This window comes from Melospiza georgiana, chromosome 7 (assembly GCF_028018845.1).
Source record: "Melospiza georgiana isolate bMelGeo1 chromosome 7, bMelGeo1.pri, whole genome shotgun sequence".
Classification (NCBI taxonomy): domain Eukaryota; kingdom Metazoa; phylum Chordata; class Aves; order Passeriformes; family Passerellidae; genus Melospiza; species Melospiza georgiana.
This window is the reverse complement of record NC_080436.1, coordinates 8,534,728-8,557,894: the sequence shown is the minus strand read 5'-3', so window position 1 is coordinate 8,557,894 and position 23,167 is coordinate 8,534,728. Positions and strand designations below refer to the sequence as shown.

The following is a 23,167-nucleotide window of genomic DNA, read 5'->3' as shown; positions in this document are numbered from 1 at the left end:
GTATCAAATCCAGCTGCTTTCTTCAGCAAAAATACACATTACCTCTGCAATTATTGTAAAAATTCCATTTCTTAAAATGCTAGCTTCTGATCAGAGCATATAAAATTACTTGATTTAATTCAAACCCAAAGGAAACCTCAAGATCTCAGCACTTCTGTAGCCAAAACCAACACCATGGCACCATCTTCTGGGCACTTGATAAAGCAAGTTCTGGAAAAGCCAACACTGCCCACAGGTACAGGCTGTTCCATCCCTGAGCTCACACAGAAGCACTGTGTCAAAAAAGGTTTTAAAATCTGAAATTCTTCATTTCCAGCTGTTTTGGAAACTATTTTACAAGTTCCACAGCAGGCTTAGGAGAGTTTATATACATTTTTAGTACAATTGTATCACCAAAAAAATCCCAAAAATAAAATAAAATAATAAAATAAAATAAAATAAAATAAAATAAAATAAAATGCTCAAACCCTGCAGGTAATATGAATCTCCACAAGATTCTCAATGTGAATTCTAAATGAGACATATGGGTATATATCCTGCCTTCAGGAGTAAAACCCCTACTGTCTTGAAGGCTTTTTTGTTTTAGAACAAAAAAAAATAATCTCATTTCTAGCCCGTATTTTGACGCTGGTTTTAACCACAAAACCATATCTGGCTTGAAACTCCAAGTCCTGACACAGTGACACACTACATCAATCTATCCGAAATGCCCAAAAATCTTATTTTGGGCCAGCAGAAGAAGGGGAAGCAGAGTAGGATACTTTTACATTTCAATTTGTCTGCTCTTCCATTTGGGTTAGCAGTTCTTTTCATATACAACTTTTCTGCTGACAGAAGGAACAATTGCACTTGGAATGCCATAAAAAATTGCCTGTTACCTGCTTGTTCATTTTGTGTCTTTTCTATCCCTGAGTGTTCTGTCAGCAAGTCTGTAAAGACATGAAGAAAGTAATTCCTATATTCAGAGATTTTGCATTTCAGTTTGGGCTTTTGAGGACCAGGATAGGAGTGCACACAATTACTGAGGATGAAGAGCAGAAAAATCAGTTTAAGACCTCTGAAAGATTAACTATAAAGACTGAATTTCCCTGTAAGATAATTTAGGCATCACAGCAATTGAGGCTACAAATGAAGCAGTAATAGTTGGGATTTCATGCAAGTTCTTGTTTGTATTTATCTGTCTTCTCCCTCAGCCAGAGGTCAGTTGTGATGGTGTTCACAGGGGTCTGAGGATGAGGGAAGAGAAGAGGATCTGACTCCATGTTTCAGAAGGCTGATTTATTATTTTATGATATATATTATATTTAAACTATAGTAAAAAAATAGAAGAAAGGATTTCATCAGAAGGGTAGCTAAGAATAGAAAAAGAAAGAATGATAAAATCTTCTGACTCAGACATTGAGTCTGAGCCAGCTGTGATTGGCCATTAATTAAAAACAACCAACATGGGCTAATCACAGACTCACCTGTTGCATTCCACAGCAGCAGATAATCATTGTTTACATTTTGTTCCTGAGGCCTCGCAGCTTCTCAGGAGGAAAAATCCCAAGGAAAGGATTTTTCATAAAAGATGTCTGTGACAGTTTGTGGCTCAGATAAAATCAATTTTGCTCCAGCACCCTGGAATTCCCTTCTGGGCTCTGGGGAAGCCACTCTTGGATCAAAGCCACAGCTATCAAACTCACAATCTCAGCACAGTGCTGGCCAGGGGAATGATTGAACAGTGTGAAGGGGCATCTCACACCATTTTTCAGGGACAATAGACCTGAAAACTACATTCCATTTGCTCTTGGTGAGAAGGGTTCTGAGCAGGGAGAAAAGCACCCTGCCTGGCAATTCCAGGCTATTGTAACAGATGTCACTGAAAATAATCTCCTGCAGTTCTCCTGACACTGCTGCCCTGGATTCCTCCTCCTAGTTAGAGATTAAAATGGCTGAAGTCAAACTGAAATATCACACTATTGCAAAAATCTGTTTGGGAATTCAAAACCCAGGGATGACTGCACTCTGCAACTGCTCTGATGCCCTACTGACACTTTAACATCCTTTCCTCCCTTCAATCTCCGCAGTAAAACCAGCTCTAGGACTTTGCTGTGTTTTTGTTGTAGCTGACTGATTTCTGCTGAGTGTCTTTGCCCTCCCTCCCCTCCTCCTTCAGTTGCACCAAGCTCACATGCAGAAAAAGAGATTTAAAACAAGGAGAAAACTGAAATCCTGGCTCACCCTGCCTCACGCAGGCATGAAAATCACCCTGAAAACTCCAGTCTCCACAATCTTTAAAGTGCCTCCTTGAGAAACTCTCCAGCGACCAAATTGTTCCTAGACCTGCTGAAGCTTATTAAGAAACAAGACTGCTCTGTCAACTGCTTTATCTCAGTGGAGATTTTTTTGGGGATTAATCCTAATTGGCTTCTCCATAATTCAGTCCTGACACTGGCAGCACACATGGAGAGGTCTCCAGCGGCTGAGCCCCTGCTGCTGCTGCTGAAAGCACAAAGAAGGGACTTGAACACCCAACCAAAGCTGCACAGCACTCAGTCAGCTAGTTCAGGGCCTGTACAAAATAAACTGGATAGAAAATCCAGCCATTCCCACTTTCTGTGGATATCCGAATTCACAGGTGCACACCAAACGCCAACACGATGCACGTTGAAATCAGAGCCAGAAAGAATAAAAATGCCAAAAAAATAAGTACAAATAATAACAACTTCTTCTGAGAATAAAATACAAAGTGGTTTTGGCTTCTCTGAGCTGATAAAACATCAGTTTGGGCTTGTTAAGTGCTCAGCTGGGAGGCTGGAGAGCTGGGCTCACTGCTCCTGCCCCTGACAGACATCATGCTCTGAAACAAAACCATTAAACATTGTAAGCATTATATTTCATTACAAGGGACATCATCATGGGCATAGGTGTAAAAAGCCCCCTGGACTCTCAGCATGCAGCACTGCTGCTGGGAGACAAATTTAGAGTTAAGGATAATGGGGAAACACATGGAATTACAGCTCCACTGCATGCAAGTGCATCCCTAAGTACCCAGGAGAGACCCAGGTACCAAACACTGCCCGAGCTCAATGGAAAAAAAAAAAAAGCACAAAAAAAATCCTCATTTTCTCTCACACTTGCTCTGGCTGCTTGCCAAGGGGTTGGAAGCAATTCCTGCATGGATTTCCAGACTTTCTAGACTTTTTATGTTCATATATATGCATATAAAATCTCAGAGCACTCAGTAAGGTGCTTGGAGTGTGATCAGCACAGACTGGGAGGGAAGCCAGCTCCCAGAGGCCGCAGTACATGCAAAGCAGACCCATTTAAACACAGATTTCATTCTTCATCTGCTTAAAATAGGGCTCCATTTAGCTGTATTTCTCTATTGGACTTTTATATAGACATAATATGCACAAATATGTACAATACATATATTAAACAGTTATGGTTTGAAACACAGCACTGGCATTCTCAGCAGAACAAAAAATGCTGCTCATCAACAGAATTCTTCCAAAGAAAAATAAAATATACTCAAAGGCATGCAAAGGCCATTGAAATAATGACAGAAATCTTCAAGGGGTTACCAGAGATGTACCAAATGCTGGGCAACTGTGAGTGAGCACAGGTTTGGACCCTTTTCCATCACCAGGGCATGTGGGCATTGCCACATTCTTGGCAGGTTGAGCTGCCTTGAGTGGCACAGATGAAATTCCCAAGTTTCACCTCCTCTGCTTTCCTACTAGACTCTAGAGTATGTTATATCCACACTATATTATACTATTCTCTTTAACATGCACAAAATTGTCTTGCACAAAGTTATTCTGGTCCTCTTGTAGCAAAGCAGAAAATTAACTCCTCTAAGAAGCTGCACTGCTCTGTTGTCACAGACATCTTTTATGAAAAATCCTTTCCTTAGGATTTTTCCTCCTGAGAAGTGGAGAGGCCTCAGGAACAAAATGTAAACAATGATTATCTGCTGCTGTGGAATGCAACAGGTGCATCTGTGATTGGGCTCATGGGGTTGTTTCTAATTAATGGCCAATCACAGTGAGCTGGCTCAGACAGAGCTGAGCCACAAGCCTTTGTTATCATTCCTTCCTATTCTATTCTTAGCTAGCCTTCTGATGAAATCCTTTCTTCTATTCTTTTAGTGTAGTTTTAATGTAATATATATCATAAAATAATAAATCAGCCTTCTGAAACATGGAGTCAACATTCTCGTCTCTTCCCTCATCCAAGAACCCCTGTGAACACTGTCACGCTCTGTGACTGTTTCAAGCCTACAATATCTAGAAGTTTGTAAGAGCAAGATGCTTAGGAACCCCATAACCAGTTTATGACTCGCCAGAGAGAAGAGGGACTCAAACCCCAGCTTGAGGGAACCGTTCTGCAAAGTCATCTCCAGCAAATACACCCCAAAACAGAACAGCAGTACCCTGGTCTAGGAGACAATAATGAATTTGCTCATCTCAGAACTCACTTTCCTCCCACACTCTGCCAAAGGGCAACAACACCTCAAACTGCTGCAGCTGCCCACTGTGTGAGAACGAGTCCTAAACCTTTCCACTGGATCTCCAGGGTTAGTCCAGCTTTACCACCACATTGTCCAAGCCAGGTTAATTCACTCCTTTACATCTTTACACCCCTCCACCCCATCCCCTCTGTACCTCTCATGCATTTTGATAACCAAAAATTTAGAGTTTAATATCTTCTTATCCATTGCTCTGTTACCCAACATGAATCATATCTACTTGTTGTACCGAAGGGAGGAAATTTGGTCAAAGAATAACCTAGGTATGAATTTCTGCTCTTGTATATGCAGCTGAGTCCCTGAGTGCAATAGAGAAACAGCTAAGAGAGATACTCAACCACAAACCCATTATTTCATGGAGTTCTGTACACCCAATTCCTTTGCAGCTACAAAAAATGATATTTTATTTTAACTGGAAAGGCAACAAAATTCAGAGCAGCATCCTTAAAATAACACCATGGGGATTTGTTCTCTGAATCAGGAATGGGAGGGGCAGTAGAGTGAGGCAGCAGACTGTGTTTCTTTTTCCTTAAACACCTAGAAAGAAAAATAAATGGCCCCAGTGGCCAGTCATTTTCCTCTTTTCCAAGGAACTCAGAGACTAAAATGTCACTGTGAGACAAAAGAGACTTTGGCTGCAGGCTCGTTCAAACACACAGAAAATTACTTTTATTTCTGGGACCTGTTAAGAAAGCAGCCTGCCTCTGTTCATTTCTCTCTTAATTTTGCTGATTCCAAACACACAAGCAAGCAAACAATTAGCTCAATGGGCTACTACTGATTGAGAAAACTTAATTTCTAAGTTGTACTGTGAAGAAGATACTCTGACAACCCAAAGCTTAAAACTGAGGAAGGTTCAAGGTGAATTTATGCTAAAATATATCATATTTCAAAACCAGAACCCTAGGCTTTGCCACAGATTATTACAGTTCATTAAGAGCATTTTCATAGGACAGCAAAGATGAAACATAGAGGAGAGTCACAGATTGAATGAGTATAGATCGCTGACCCAGCTATCCATAAAAAATAAAAAAAACACATCAAGGCCTTCATGCTAGCCAAAAAACAATCAGCTCCCAAGCTCTTATTAATCTAATTAGCATAGAGAATAACTATCCAACTATAACTATTGGATTTGGGCTGCATGGTTCTTGAAAATTTAGACATTAAGTTGTACCCTGAAGGAGATACACAACCCAGAGCTAAAAACTGAGGAAGGTTCCACCATCTTCACGGTGAGTTTATGCTAAAACATATCATATTTCAAAACCAGAACCCTAGGTTTTGCCACACAGTTTATTAAAATTTTATTCCAATTATTAAATTAGTGATTAAATTATTAAATTAGCGTTATTAGAGTTGTGAGGGAAAGGTGCTGGGTGCTTTCACCAGCTGCTATCCCTTCCTCTGCCCAATGCAGAGTGCTGGGAGAGTGTTCATGGAAGGAGCTCCCTTGGCAACTCCTGGCAGATCCCACTGCAGGAAGAGCAAGGGTGTTTTAGGCTTAGATGGAGGGGCTTTTGTAGCCCCCATGTTTGCAGAGCAGAACAGGGGGTGAATTGATTAATCCTGATCAAACAAGCAAACAAAAGGACTGGATAACCTCAATTTTAAAGCTGATTGTTTTTCCTGGCTTTGTTATAAACTAGCTACTCCTAACCCAAGGAAAATAATTAAATCATCTGCTGTCAAGCTTTAATGAGAGTGCTTTATAATAGTAATTTACTTAAAACTTTATTAAAGTTTAATTAAAATTGGTTTTCTGCACCCATGTTTCTGCAGAGCAAGCATCTGGATTTGCGTTCACATGCACAAAATGGGAAAATAAGCTTTGGAAGGAATGGCTGTGGGATTGCATCTACCCAAGTACATTCCAAGTTTGCAGGAGGTGGATTTGTTTTCCTCCAGATAAACTAGACAGAAAGTACACAGCATGAATTGCATCTCAGTTGTGAAAAATATCCATACAGCTCTTGCTACCCCTTGGTGTTCCCTGGCTATTTATATGTGCCATATTCTGTTTCTTACTAATGATCCAAGAGAAAGTTAAAACTGGTACACTGAGCACCTCCATTTTGTGGCTCATATTGCAAAAAAACGAGAATTTTACTCTACAAGCAACAGTCATAGCAGTACAGCTTTTTACTTCTCATAAGTCCTGGCATCCATCCCTGCAAGATTTTGGTCCTCCCAAAAGCATCCTGAAGGTCACTATTGCCACACTCCTGAAGCTCAAGTATCCTGTCTTTGGCAAGCACAGAATCACAGTGCAGTGCAACAACCAGCAACAACTCATAAAACCCAACTAAATCTTTAATTCTTTCTCAAACAAAAGGAGGAAGGAGGCTGATGGGTTTAGGATTCACAACACAAGCTGCAGAACTCTTTGCAAGCTCTCAAAAGGCGATACAGACACAGACTTCATGCAGGGACTGAGCTTCATCAGCGCTGCTAAAGCTGCTCTGAATTTTACAGAATCAGATCCTAACCCAAAGTCCTAAAGCAAATCTAAGGGACTTGTTCAAATTTATTCACTTGTTCAAGTTTATTCCTTTGGGAATAAATCCATTTGTTCCCGGGGCCCCAGCTGCCTTTAGTGGATACTTCTGGTTTCCACAGCTCTGCTGGCAAGTTGGTCACATTTTCAAGGAGTACCTCAAAGGGATTTTTATTAAAAATTACCATCATTTCATCCAGTGCTACAGATCTGCCTCGAGCGGCACAGATGAAATCCTCCAGTTTCATCCACTCTGCTTTCCTTTCATACTTTAGACTATGCTGTTTTTATCATATAATATTATAATATATATAACTCAGTACAGCTGTTTTAACAGTTCTGACAACAGCCTCTGATCCCTCAGTTGCATCACTCTCTAACTTGCATGTTAATATAATTTTTTTTGCTTTCTTTTTTTTTTTCTGATATATTTTATTTTTTGTATACAACCAAGCCATTTTTACCCAAGCTGGCAAGAGAAGTGGAATGGGAAGTAAATTCCTTTTCAAAGCAATTAGGACATTGGAAAACCAGTAAGGAAAAAGGTGGCAAAGTGCAGCACTGTAAGATTTTGCTTCAGTAGAAAGAAAGAAAAACAGTGGCTGCTCACAAAAATGCCAAGTGAATTAATGTTTCATTAAAGAAAAAAAAATTCCAGTGGCGCAAAAGACTAATTTAGGTCTTTAGATGCCACACAGTCACTGTTGGCTATTCCCACAGATAAAGGGTAAAATACATTCATGGTCTGGTTGCCTGTACATGTATTTATTGCACCTAAGGCAGCTGCTCTGGGATACTCAGTGCCCTTTAGACAACAGCTACAGCAAAAACAATTCCCTTCTCTCAAAACAAAGTTACTTGAGAACCAAGAAGCATAATAAATAATAATCTTCATGACCCATAGTGCTGACCTAAAGACAAGTAATGTTGGATATGAAAAACATCCATCTCCTGATTTTCCTAACTCAGACACTTTGTTCATGACGTATGGATTGTCACTTTACCTAAAATACATTTCTGTGGTGTTTGAAAGACCCTGGAAAGTGGGATAGCTGTTTCAGAAAAATAAAAAAAATTAAGAAAGAACAAAAGGCACGGGATGGGATGAGAGTTTATGTTGCACTGCTCTTTTTCTGGGCTACAGATGAGCACCAAAAGTGCTGAAGGGCAATATTTTCATATGTTACAAGACAACAGCTATAGCACTCCCTGACCTGTTTCCAGGCTGCTCGGCACAGCCCAGTCCTTATTTATCAAGCAGGTCACCCTTTCCTCCAGTTTAATAAAGGCTTACAGGGCAATTTATGGACCTGCATGAGAGCTTTATATCAGTAGTGTTTCCATTTGTGCCTAGAAACTTCCAGGACAGCAACACCCTCACAGGGCCGCGGTAAAATCTTTTGATCTAATGAATTTATCTATTTGGTTGGCAATTACAATTTGGTCTCAGATTACATCACCCAGTTCTGAAAAATAAATCAGAAAAAAAGAAAGCCAAGTTACTCCTGTGGTACTTTGAAGCCACGGCATATGAGAGGATGTACTGTACACACAGAACATTTCAGATTCTTTCCCCACACAGGTCATCACACTTCCACTCTAATTTTCAGGCTTTTTCTCTAAAGAGGTCTGGGTCAGGACTAACTTCTCCACAGAAACAGGCTCATAAAATAGCAACAATGAATGTGAAAAGGGAAAGCATGAAATTGAAATTTGCAGTCATCTCTCACATCAGTAGCTCACCTCTCAGTTTTCTCAGCCCTACTTCCCCATTAAAGGAATTTTCCTCCCCTGTCTACACATAAATTATACACTCATTATGCACATAATTATGTGCATAAATTATAATGATTTTAATTGCTCTATCTTCTTCAAAAAAACATACACACTATTTATGCATGCTCTCTCTCCATGTGAGCAAAGTGTTTCTCAGCTCTGGAATTAGTTACAAACAACTTGAAGTTGCACTGTCGAGTGAGAGAAGGCTAAGTGTGAGAGAACTTGAATAGCTTTGAGCCTGATTTCACCTGCACACAGCAAACAGGTTTACATTAAAGTAGATGGACAAATCTTTGTTCAAGGAATTCTTTATGATGCTTCAACTTTTACCAAAGTTCCCAAACTTTTTTCCATTCACTTCCCCCCACACTCTGCTTTAGAGAATGCCTTGCAATCACAAATTCATCCTGGATTTCAATTTCACAAAGCTATTTAGGAAAAAACACGGTGAATTTTCACTTTCAGAGTTTGCAGATGTGATTTCCCCACAGAAATCAGTGTCTGAGAACTGCAGGGGTCAAAGCCCACAGGAGTCAGTGGTTCACCCATGATTAGTTTCAGTGGGGAATGAATTTTTTGCTCTGTTTAAAAAACACTGTGAGTGTTTGAGCAAAGAGTATTTCAGGAAATAAATATTGCTGCAACTGCTGGAAATTAAACTTCTCCTTCATTTTACATTTGACACATATTACTTTTTCTAATGTTACTCCCTTTATATCATTGCAGGAATCTATAAAATCAGAGGGGTTTGGGAAAGCTGCAAAAAGCAGGCCTGAGAGACAGCAGAACTGTGGTTGGAGCTAAGCAGCAGCCATGAGATTGGTCAGCAGAAAAATTATTTAAAATGTAGAAAAGTAAGGACAATTAGAGCAATGGTCTGTGTATTAAAGCTTGTCTAGAACAACTCCCTAAACTGCAGAAAACTTTATCTAGTGAGATATGAGGAAGTACTAAGCTTAATAATGGAGCTCTGTGCATTGTGTTTTAAGGTTTACAAGCAGATACTGCATTCAAAATAAGCAAACATTATTTTACCCAAAAATATGTGTTCTTATAGTAGTTAAATAAAACTACTGTCAATAAGCTGTTGTGTAATTAGTCAAAAAAACTTATAAAGTAAGTTGTAACATTAAATTCTTAATCTGCTACCCAAAATATCAGCTGATTACATCTTCCCATTATCATAACCATGTAATAAAACTAATGCTAAAAAATAAAACAACTCAAAACACATTCCTAACAATCCCATCCCACTAAAAAAAGTATTATCTGGGACTGTTGTCAGTCTGTCCCACAGTACAAGTCCAAAGCAAAAATAAAGAAATACATAACCAGTATCAAAGAGATCCTTTAAAATAGTACTAATGGACAAACTAACCTAAAGATTTCGTTTTTTAATACAATAATATGTTAAAAGAAAATCCTCAATGAAATAACAATGAGGCTCTGGAACTAGTAATCCCTGGAGAGCAAAGGTCCCTCCAGCAAACCAGCCCAACTCAGTATTTGCAAACTGGTGAAGGCAGAAACAAGGTAACAAAACACAAATCACATTTTGAATTATAGGTTTTTCCATTCTCTTGAACACTGAAATGTTTGAGAACTCAGTAAGCGAACACTCTATTTTTATAAATGTACTTTGCTTTTCCATGAATAGAAGGATTCTCTCTGCAGCACCAGCAGGAGAAGCAATTAAGGAATGAGCTGATCAACCCCATTATGTGACAAGAGACACTAATTAGGTCAGCCCCACTTCATTTGTCCCCAGTAAAACTGTGTCTGGCAGGCAAGGGGTTACAAGTTGTAATTAACATCAATTATTAATTAACCCATTACCCAGCTTCTCATTTGGGCAAAATGTAGGTTTCTCATTTTAAAACAACATTGAATTTTGTATTTCAATACCAGCAATACTGAGAAAGTTCCCTTGATATTTCCAATGTAAAAACCAGAGGGTTTTTATTTTTGTCATAAAAGAAAAACAAAACAACTGTTCCTTGTTTTTTCAGTTGCATCCATTGGCATCCATTTTGTGAACCAACTTGAGATACCCTGTTGCTCTGTTTTAGGGTTTTGGTGAAGGAAATGCAGAAGGAAAAAAAAAATCTTAAACTGCCAAAATCTCATGAAAGAAAATACAAACCTAAATGGCATCACTGAAGTGATGACTAAAGGAGTCTAACAATACAGAGATAAGGATACAGAGATAAGGAGACCAAAGGATGCACACACAGCTTATATTACTAAGCCCAATATTGTAAAAAAACTTAATTTCATCACCACAAATATCCTAATTATCACTCCCAAGCCAACTTTTTCGTTTTTCAATTTTTAAAATTTATTTTTAGAAAGAATGTTTTAGCTGGATCTGACTCTTTATCTCTTCCCAATTACCTAGGACCTGTAGTCCAAAATCAACCTAATATGACCACTTTCAATAGCACCTAAATCTTTAATCAGAATTTTTTGGAGTGACCATTGGATTCCAAGTGACACCCTTTGGTCCACTCATACTTTAGTGGGCAGAAGCAAAGCTTAATCTATGTGACCAGAAAATGCCAGGGGGAAAAATGTGTGAGCAGGCACTCAGTTGGTGAGATTACCCCAACCTCTGGTGCCTTTTTTACCTCTCAGAAAGTTCTTTCTCATCCTGAGACCCTTCTGCACAGCTCTGTGTTTGAAACCACACTGCCTGAGCAGAGACCCTGTGACATCTCACCTGCAGCCATCAGTCGTAACATTCCAGGCAAACGCATTTGGACCAACACCTGGGACAGTATGCCAAGCCCTGCAAAGGCTTTGGGGGCAGAGATGCACACTTGGATTTCCTACAGGCCATACTCCTTCCACCAAGGTGATAATTTTAAGCTTGCATTCCTTATCCTTGGGAAGAAAAATATTTATATAGTAATTTATACATATTATTAAAACCTGAGTGGGGAAAAAATGAGAATTTGGTGCATTGCTTCTATTTGCCACCAAAATCACAATCCACCAAAACATTCCTACCAAAGTTGTGGTTTTCTTAAAAAAAAAAAAAAAAAAAAATCTTTCATGCATGTATTAGGATAGGTCTGGTTTTTGTAGGGTAGCTGAGCATTTAAATCTCAATCTGACAAGACCTCTGTTGGGAGGGAAAAACCAAGCTTCTCTTCCCCTCACTTAGAGAAGCTGCAGTGTGCAGTTGACACTTCAGATGCAGGAGGATTTCACCCTGTCTCCTCTGTGTAAGACAATATTTCCTTGTTCTCTTTCACTGAGAGATCTCTATTCCTTCTGCAGGAGGCTGTGATTTAACTTTGACGTATGTAATACCTGCTGCCACCCCACAACTCACCAGCCCCTTCCTTGCTATTTCTATTCTCCTCTTCGCTGTTATGACACAAACCCAGCTGCACTGGAGTGACAACACCTGTGTACAGCTCTTGGTGCTGTCTCGTTTGAAAATGATAGGGTAAAACACTGTTTCCACTCCTCTCAACGCGCTTGGGCTCCTGTTTGCAAAATCAGGGGGAGCACAAAGGAGAGGGGAGCAGGCACCTCCAGCTCTGTGTGCCCCAAAGGAAAAGGTGCACTGACACAGCCTTAGCCACAGTTTTGTAGCACAAACTGCCCAACACCCAGCTCTCTTCAAACAAAATAAATTTGCTTGTTCCATAGCAAGAAGGGAAGAATGTTTTTTTGTTGCAGTGCTAAACAGAGGCTGATCCACACGTGCCACTCTAGATCCACCCTGGAACTCTCGTGAAGGCTGACCTAGAACTGAGGCTAGATGGAAATAAAGAATAAAGTAGGGATTTATTAAAAGGCCTCAATGGATCCACCTTGGGCAGCACAAGAGCCCAGCCAGGGCTGCACCCAAGATGAACCAAAATGGTCACAAAATGGACAACTGGTCACAAGGTCTCTCACTTTTATAAGTTCTGCTCCATTTGCATCTTGGAGTTAATTGTCCAATTACAGCTTTAGGTTATGAAGTCCCATCCTTCTTGTTTTTCTCTCTTCAGTCCACATTGTTTGTGCTCTTGGGCCTGAGATTTGGATCATTTGTCCTTGGTCCCCAGCTAGAGAAGGAATTGTTTTGTCTCCCTACTCTGTGCAGAGAGCTCACCAACCCGTAAATGAAGCCCAGAACTGCACACTAAAGCAGCACAGAATCTGAAACATATAAAAGCCAAAACCTGAGGCATCACCCTGGCTCCAGTGCCTCGACCTTCCAGCCCAATCACTCCCACGCCTGTAAAAGAAGAGCCCAATCTCCATCAGTCCCACATTCCCAGCCCTGCAGGGCAGCGCCTCCTCCCAGAGTCTCTGCAGCGCTCACCACAGGCACTGTGACCAGAGTGGGAGCCCAAAATCAGTGTGACAGCAAGCGCTGGAACAAATCATTCTGTGCTCCACAAGGTCGAGTCCTCCACGAGGGATTTGGAAGGTTCAAATTTTCAGATTTTGAATATTCCCACTGAAGACATCCTTCAGCAAATAAGAGAGGAGGTACCTGGATTCCAGAGACTTTCCTACAAGAGCAAGACCCTCCCCACACAAGAGTGAAGCTCTCGAAACCCAGGTTTTAATGGTATTATTAAAACAATAAGATGTACCCACAATTCATTTAACACTCTGTCAAACTCACCAGCCTATTTTAGTCCTGTCATTTCACAGCTGGAGATTTCGATTTTAAGATTCTCGCTGATTTCAGGAGACAAAAGTTTGAGAAAATTAAACCCACAGAACATGAAATAAAATATTGTAAGGCTTCAGAAAAGAACTATTAGACTTATAGGTGAAGTGTAATGATTTTTTGGCTCTTCGCAGCAGAGAAAAAAACAATATAGATGTATATATGGAGTTCATGTCAAATGATCTGGTCAATAATTAGTCTCTACCTGAAAATTGAAGTCAATATATGCAAAAAAAAAAAAAAATTAGGCATTGCCCTGTCAAACACACCCCATGAGCTTCCAGCTCAGGGCAAAGAAACAGAGAGGGCAATTTTGATCATGTTACTTTAACAGCACAAAAAAAAATGGCATTGGAAGAATGCTGAGAAAGTGTTCTTGAGCCGTTTCTCTCTCTTCCATATGCAGTGAAAAGGTTGAAAGTGAGTAAATTGATGCAGACTCATTTTCCCCATGCAAGGTGTCAAGGCTCAGACCCGAGTGCCCCCTTGTTATATGTCAAAGCTAAATTTAAAGTCAGAATTTTAAACTGCTTTGGGGTAGCTCTCTCTCTCAGTGAATTCCATCTGAAAAGATGCTTGGCAGGTGGGAAACTTCTGTTACTGTGTTGTTGTTTGTTCTGTTCTGTGTTATATAAATACACACACACACAGAGAGATATCCTAAATAAAGAACCGTTGTTCCTTTTCCTTCATTTTTGCCTGGAACGCCCATCATTTTCAGGCTTACAATAATTTGGAAGGAAAGGGTTTTCTTTTCCATTCCACCTCAGCAGACATTTTGTTCTTTAAACAAAACTTTCTTTTAGAAGGACATGAACTTTCCAAACACATCTCAGACAGCAGGAGATAAATCAGAACAAAATCTTCCAACACTTGTTGGCATTTTGCAGCAGTTTGGTGATGTTTGGGAAGCTTCCCAATCACTTTTCCAGGCCATTCTTGGTTTCTTGCAGATTTTACTCTTCATTTTGGATTAGTTATACTTGACCTGGTTTTGTCACACTCTGCATTGCACCAATGACTCCCTGAACTCTCTCACACACAAAAATCATTTATCAATGTTCATTAAATGCCCACCCAGAGCCAGATGCCACAAAAGCCTCCTAGAAATAAAAGCATCCACACAGCTGCTCCTGCATCACGATGATTTGTTATTACAGCTTTGATTCTCCTAAATAAACTTGGGTTTATCTCCTAGGGCTCAGAATGCCACCACCACCACAGCACAAACAGGAGTGAGTTAAAACAGGTACCAGTGCCACAGCTGTGGTGACAGGAGCTGGGGGCTGTGATCCTTATGGGTCCCTTCCAGTTTGGATAATTTATGGTTTTCTACCTTGCAGGGGAAAAAAACCCAAATATTTCAAGGCTCAGCTAGGAAGATGACCAGAAATATCTAAATTTGACCGTCTCTAGCTGAAGGGAGAGTGAAAACTGTCACCCACTGCACTAAAACACCCATTTTCCAATTAATCATTGTGTGTCCATTAGGCTAGCTGTCTCCATAACAACATAATTAGAAGTACATTTGAAATTCTTCATTATGCTCATATTCATGAACAAGATTAATTTTTAGAAAGATGCTCTTGCAAGAGGTGACTTTTATTGCAGTCTGGATTGATAACTATTTTTGAGCAGGAGACAAAAATGACTCTGGTTGAATTAATAATATATGTTATTAAAATATTAAAAGATCTAAACAGCTTTAAAAATTGATTTTACAGTGTTTTTTTTTCTGTCATTCCAGACAACTTTGTAATTCAAATTCTTTCAAGCCAACCGTACAGGAGTTTTGGCAAAAGAACAACACTATTTAAGTGTTAACACTATTTAAGTGTTACAGTATTTAACACTATTTAACACTCACCAGCACCTAAAAATTAGATGGCTGAGATACACAACAGAAAAGAAAAAAAATATTGAAAAATTCTGAGTTTTTCATACTAAAACATTATTTCATCCTTGCAACCAATGATGAATCTGTTCATAAACAGATTTCTGCAGTGAACTATACCAAAACCTGACACAATAAACAATTGAAACCATGAAACAAAGGCTGCTCAGAACAATTTCTCATTTTCCTGCTGCTCCTAAGCAGAACAGAGACTCCAGTTCTTCAGGCCAAGAACTGGAATGAACAAAACCCACAAACCAGAGAGATCAGAATTTTGGGGTCACTTTAACTGCACCTGAATACATCAGCAATAAATTCTTCATTGAAGCTGAATAAACTTATTTATTAATTAATTTATTTCCACTTACAAAGCTGAAAAACTCGAGAAACCAAGATAACAGCAGAATTTAGAGTTTCTCAGCCTGATTCCAACACGAGTTTTACTTGTGGAAAAAGTGGAAAACATCACTTTGTTGGTAGAAGCACAGCTCATAGACATTGCTCAACAGCATACCTGAATCAAAGCATTCCTTAACAAAGGCAAAAAGCATTTTACAGGCGTTATTTTAAAGATGCATTTTGCAGATGATATTTTTAAAGATGTTTAATCCTGAGCCTTCTCACCTGCAGTCTGAGATGCAATAAACCAGCTCTCGAATCCAAATTGCTTCTGGACCAGCTGGTTTTGTTTTCCCTCACTTAATACCTGATCAGCCTAGAGTTCCTAAATATGGTTAAGCAGCACTTTTTGAAGGCTCATCTGTGAATTAAAGGAAAATTATGCAAGCTTTGTATTTTTACACATGCACATAGGCTATCAGAAAGTAGATAATTATTTTTATACAAAAAAAAATTACTTTATGGTATATTCTGATGAAATATCATTTGGTCAACATACCCTTCTCAAAATGGAAATGAGTGAACCCTGGTGATATTTTAAGAATGTTTGAGAATTTTAAGAATTACCTCATTGAAGTGATATTTAGAAGCCTGAATTAACCCATTTAGTAAACTCATCTTTGTCCTTTTCTCTACTTGTGTGCAAAAGCAGTTCTGAGGAGCTGCCACACGGTGGAGGTAAAAGCCAATAATTTAAAAATGAGAGGCACACACGGGTCACTGTGACATTCTCCCTCCCTTTATGTTAGTCAAAGTGAATTACGAAAATAAATATCACTCGCTTTGAAAGTGACCAGAAAGCTGAACTGAGGAGGGGTGGAAGGGGAAAACAATAAATAAACCCCAAGATTTTACCCCAAAAATCACTTAGGTAGTAGGGAAATCACCGTTGAAACAATTGAACAACCCCTTTTTGAAATTAAAACCTGCACAGATCTATATACCAAAGAACGAGATACCTGGGGAACGTCTTTGTGAAACGGACAACAGAAAATAAATATTCATAAGATTCCTTTCAAACTGAAGCCATAATACTACAAAAAGTGTCATGGGCAGTCTTACAAGAAACCCCATGTAAGTAAAATCAGAACTGTCTGTCCTGAGCATGCTCCCAGCACCAGCTGAAGCCCTTAACTTGGTTTTAATTGATAAATTAAATCACATCCAGCCACAGGCAGAAGAGACTCCTCCCTTCCTGCAAAGCAGCAGGTACACTGTTAAACTGTAAAAACTGGATTTTTCAACGCAATTCTACCTGCCACCAATAGCTATCCTGGAAAAAGTTGGCTTGAAGAGCTTCCAAGCACTGCAGAGATTTTTCACAGGTGTATACTCGTTAACACATGGACCCTGTACATTCAGGTAATTAATAACAATCTCCATGAAATTTAAAAAAATATATATATAAAAAAAAAAAAAAAAAAAAAACAAACAAACACAAAAAACACCACCTGGCCTTTTTGGGGGAAAAAGGGCCCAGCTGTTGGCCAAATTCTCCTTTTAGGGAATTTTTCTGCCTCCTTGGGACTCAGGATAAGACATTACCAGGAAACCTGCACAGCCTCATAGGACCTTGGGATCATTACTATTGGCTGTAATTTTTCTGTGTGTACCAGAGGGAGGGGGGTGCTGTTTTCTTCCATCCTCCCATCTGTAGAGAATGACACCAACAGGAAGAGTGGAAGCAGTTTATCCAAATCTGGCTCTGAGACTGGCAGCATTTTGTGGGTTTGGACCACAGGGTGATCTGTGCAAGGCCAGGGCTGTTTGTGCCCAGCAGGATTCACCTTTATCAGTGAGGAAAATAATTTTTGCCTCATAAGTTGGCAGGATCCATCAAAAGAGCACCACTGTGTTATTATTCCATAGGTTATTCAGGAAAATCTCAGGATCCTTATCTTTATGGATAACTCAAGCTTCCCAGCTGTTAGCTGGGACTACAAACAGACTCAAAGCAGCTGCAGCAGACTGAGGTAAAGTTCAGCTGGCAGCCTGAATGTGCTCCCCAGGCTCAGAGTTAGCCCAATAGTAACAGATTAGAAGGAGCAATTAATTCCCATGGGGATACAGAGATCATTACAGAGATATCTTGATGGATCAGTGCACTCCAGAAATCACCAACCAAGTGAAATCCAGCAAGAACAAATGCTGGATTCTGCTCTCAAAATGCTGCAATTCTAGATTTACACCCAAACTGAGGGACAAGCTCCTCACCAAGAGGAACTGGAACACACAAGCTGCACTGGGTTTGGCTGGAAGAGTTTATATTTGTTCACAGCTGCAGATTTGAGCCCAAAGCAGTGCTGACAAGAGAGCAATGCTTTGCTGTTGCTGAGCAGCACTTGCACAGCATCAGGGCCTTCTGTTTCTCACTCTGCACCTGCAGGGGACTGGGTGGCTTTGTTGGGATGCTGAAGGAACAGAGGCTGATAAGATCATCATTGTCTTTGCATCAGGTGTCCTGTCCTGCTGTAAGAGCAGTCAGGGAGGATTCTTTTTGATATTCCTCAGGTGAAAGTAAAGCACAAATGCAGCAGTATTATATCTGAGAACCTGAGAATTCTCTACATCTGAGAATTTGCCATTGAAAAAATGTCTCTGCAGAAGAGGGGATAGCAAAGAGAGAAGGGAAAATCGTGGAAGCTTTGTCTGCCCTGGCTGGCTGTCAGGTGACACCTCCCTGGGACAGGGCTCCCCTCCTTAACACATGGCACATGTCAGGGCTTCCAGCACAGCCCCCAGAGTAATTTTCCATCCCGTGTTACAAAATGGATTCATAACATGTTGAGGCAGAAATAAAAATCAAATTGGCCCCTCTCATCAGGGTCTGGTTTGTAATACAAACAACATTTGTCCCGCTACAGTCTTGTTGAGTGGTCCAAGCTCCCCCTCAGGGCTGCTGCTGAATCCCACCTATTTGGATGGTTCATCTTTTGTTGTTGCGTGGTACAAACATCCACAAGTGACAGCTGCCAGAAGATTCCCACTGCAGTGCTGGAAACATCCATGGAAAAAGCACATTTCCCTCAAAAAGCAGCCTGGCTGCCTGCACAGCCATCCAAGGAGGACAATGTCTCTTGAGGCTCACCCCTCTGTGGCTCAGGGGAGGTTTCACTATTTCCAGCCACGCACCTGAGGCACTGAAGAGAGGGGGATGGATATCCTTTTATTTTCCTGCAAGAAGAGGAGTACAGCCCTGCTGGGTCCTGGGAAGGCTCACTGCTGCGGGGCTGTGTGAGCAGAGGCCTCAGTGGATTGAGAGGTGCCTGTGCAGCCACACATCTCACCCTCTGCTGTCCTCTCAGAGTGTGATGGTCATCACTCCAGTTTGATCCCTGTGGGCACAGCCCCCCTAAAAGCATTTACCTCTTATTGGCATCCCTTGGGTCCCTTTTGGGGCCAGCTCACAGCTTCCCACCTTACTGGTGTGAGGCTCAACAAACCTGCTCCAAAGCGGTTTGCCCCCATGGCAGAAGGGCCAGTGGCTGCAGCAGAAATGCTGCCAAGCTGTCTTCTTCAAATGTTGGCCTCTCATGTCTGAACTCCAGTGGTGTGTTTTCCAAAAGCACACAGTCCTTGCTGTGTGCCATCTGAAGGAGCTCTGTGTTTGCTGCTGTTCCAGACCTTGGTTTGAACAGCTCAGAGTGAGCATCAGCTGGGCCATCACTCCAGGCACAGGCCGTGTCCTCAGGAATTCTGCACTTGGCCTGACATGCACATCTCCTGGTTTGCAGACCCCACTTCAGCACAGGCTCTGGGGGGAGATAATTGGCATTTTCAGCAGCTGAAGGGCTCGTGTCTGGCCTGATCTCTCAGTGGGAAGAGCTGAATCAGCAGCAGCACCAGCAGGTCCCACCTCTGTGTTGTTACCACTGTGGCAGGGCCAACTGCAGGGATTCTGGCCATTTGCAAAGCCTTGAACTGAAATCCAGAGCCCGGTTTTTCCATGAGAGCAACAAAAAACTCCATTAAAACTTACCTTGGAAACCACAGGCTTCCAATAGTGCTTCCAATAATTCACCGCTCAGCTCTCCCATAATCTTCCCATCTGCTACAGGTAACAGATTTCCAAGCAAAACAGAATAAACACAACTTGACCTGCAGGGGAAGAGCTCCTGCACCCTCCCTGGAGATCACTGCCCTGTACCAAGCACCAACAGCTGAGCCTGGGGCAATTCACCCTGGTGGGCTTTGTCACCTGGCTGTGCCACAGCCTGGGGGAACGTGCCTCAGCCAGGAGATGCTCTTGGCACTGCTGCCTCTCCATGTGGTGCCCCTTATCCAGCATCCTCCAAACTGTGGCTGTGCAAGTGCTCAGTGTCAGCACCACACGTGCAGTCAGGTTGGAAAAGGCCTCTGAAGTCATCAAGTCCAGCCTAGACCCATCAAGACAGAAACCACTTTCACACTGATGGAGCTTCCTTTAGGACATTCCTTGCTGTTGTTCCTAGGAAAGGTCACAGAATCACAGAATATTCCAAGTTGAAGGGACCCACAAGGATCATGGGAGCTTACAAGGGGTCTTTGCTAAACAGGTGCATCACCCATGCAGGGATCTCCCATCTTACCCCCCCTTCTAATCAGGAACTGATCTGATAAACCAGATGATGGGTCAGCCAATATCAGTCTGAAGGCTATTACCCATGATAGCCCCACAAGCAGCTGTGGAGCAGTTCTGGAGCAGAACCCTCTTGGATCTGACTCTCTTAATCTCTATTTCTTCTATGCAAGGTAAGCTGGTGCCCCTGCTTCCAGGGTGACAGATCCAGAGGGGCCATGTGTCCATGGCTCCCTGCCCCTCCTCAGGCAGTGCTGCAGCCCTGGATCTGAGCTGGCATTCCTGCCTGAAAACTGAGAGCAGGATTCTCCAGAGGCATCCAAGGGTAGCACGTTTGGAGCAGACCTTCCTGCCCTGCTGGGAGAGGTGCTGCTGAAGGTGACCATCAGGTGTTTGGGCTCCTGCTGTCCCAGCACTGGGGAGCAGTGTCCCAAGCTGTGTCCCCTCCTTGGGCAGTGGCAGTGCTGGCACCCACAGGGCTCACCAGCTCAGGACCCAAACCCAATGGCAGACACGTGCTGGGGTGATAACCCTGGTGAGCACCTACAGGTTTGGGGACCCTACTTGGGATTTGGGTGCAAAATGCCAGTTTTAAAACACACCAGAGGTGGCACAGCCCTTCTCAGACCCTGCCACAGGCCATGTGTCCCCACTGGAGTCACAGACCTGTCACTTGCCCTCCCCTCTCCCATGCTCTTAGCAGCTCTTCAGGACATAACCAAAACCACCATCTTTAGGACATGCCCAGTATTTTGTGACATTTCACTCATTGTTTTGCTGTCACTAGCAACACTGACATAAAAAAAATAATAATGAAACTTAGCAATTATATAGCTCTTTATATTTTGAAATCTCTGTACAAACATTACTTAAACAAAGCAAGGTAGTATGCAAAACAGTCATTGCTTAAAATAATCGACCAAGGGGTTGTGCTTCAGCAGTGACACTGGGAGGAGGACAGAAATGCTGGAAGGAAAGTGACAAACCAGAGGTATAACAAGGTCTCCTCTTCAAATTTGGGGTCATGAATGGAGAAAGTGTCAAGGACAGTATCTGAAAGTGTTCTTTAATAACCTTACACCAGGCAGGTAAAGCTGATGTGTTTGCACTGTCACACAGGGAAGAGTAACTGCTCAATGCAAATAATATACAGCAATATTATACACAGGGATGTATAAATACATATTCACACACACACACATTGCATCTTAAACCTGTTGAGGACATCTCAGCCAAACTGCAACAGAAATGATACTGGTATGATAGTGATGAAGGTATTACAAACATAAAAACACGGCAGTGACACCAACTGTGGAGCTTCCCCTCCAGAGAACAGGTATTACTTAAACTGCTCTATCTGCTGAGGCTGGCTGCAAACACAGCTCTCAATTCCTCTCTTCTGGAATGACTGAAGAAAACAAAGCACAGCTACCCACAAAACTCATGGCTGCAAACACAAATGCTGTGGGTGCAATTAATTGCCCATTCATTAGCAGGTAGTGGGACAGACCTTTGGCTGAAAGGTGCAGAAAAACACAGTACATGGACATGATCCAAAAAGGAATGTGTGCCCTCCCTGGGCCCCACAGCCCTGCCAGCTCCAGGACTCCAGCCCCAGCTCAGTTCCTGCAGCCCCTGATGACTGGTTTGCAGTATTCCCAGGAAAAGCAGTTTTATGGGAAGCCCTGTATGGGCTCGAGCACACAATGCCAGTGGATGCACTGAGGAGGGAAAACTGCCAGAGTTCATCCCATTTTAGGGACAAACACCTGCCTAGGGATGAACCCCCCATCCTGCAGCTCCAAACACCAAGCCTGCCTGCCCAGAGACCCACACAACTTCTCCCACAAGGAATCAACCCAGAAGTGCTGCAAATCCTCCTGTTTGCACAAAGGAAGAGCAGCAGGCCCAACGAGCCTCAAAAGCCTCAGATGGACACACAAAAAGCTCTGTGCCTCAAACACAACCTCCTCTGCCAACAGGAGCACACAAAGCCCAGGTGGAAACAGTGAAGCTCAACTGAAAACACTTTGTATTAGAAAACAAATTAAAAAATGGACAAAGAAACCCAACAAAACCCAGGCAGCGATTCTGACACAGAACAGTTATATTTTATACATTTTATTTCTGTGGAGTTTTAGGTTTTAAATAACATGATAGATTTTGGTTCTGACTCTCTACCTGAATTGCAGCTCTCCTTCCTTTTCAGTAAACTTTGGGATAATTTTCACGGTGGACAGTTAATGATGATGAAATTGGAAAGAATTCAAAGTGCAGCTTCTCTGCAAGCATGAGCCTTCCAAACATTAATTTGAGGAATGGACATAAAACTATTTTGAAAACTACTGATATCTAAAAAACTCAACATTTTAATTATGTGGTGACCATGACTAAGCAGTTCTTAGAACACATTCTCAATTCCTAGCTAGCAATTCTTCTAAAACCAGAGCTTGGTTTCCAAAGGCAGCACTACTCCCTGACACAGGCTCTGCCTCATGCTCCCAAACACTCAGAACCAACAGCTTTCACTTGAGCACACTTGCAGTGAGAGCACAGTGAGTTGTGGGGTTTTCCTTGGCTACATGCACTCCTGGGCATGACAAAATCATGGAATGGTTTGCAAGAACCTTACAGCTCATCCAGTTCCAGCCCCCTGCCATAGATAGACATGTCTCACTGTCCCAGGCTGCTCCAAGCCCCATCCAATCTGACCTTGAACACTTCCAGGGATGGGCAGCTTCTCTGGGCACCCTGTGCTAGAGCCTCCCCACCCTCACAGGGAAAAAATTCTTCCCAACATCCAGTCAAAAATCTAACCTCCATTAGTTTGTAGCCATACCTAT

At 41.7% G+C, this 23,167-nt stretch overlaps 1 protein-coding gene across 1 annotated transcript in view; it reads right to left on the bottom strand.

The window, feature by feature from the left end:
* Nucleotides 1-23,167, bottom strand: part of ADARB1 (adenosine deaminase RNA specific B1) — a 342,687-nt gene that overhangs the window by 254,532 nt on the left and 64,988 nt on the right. The gene's annotated exons all lie outside the window — the stretch shown is intronic.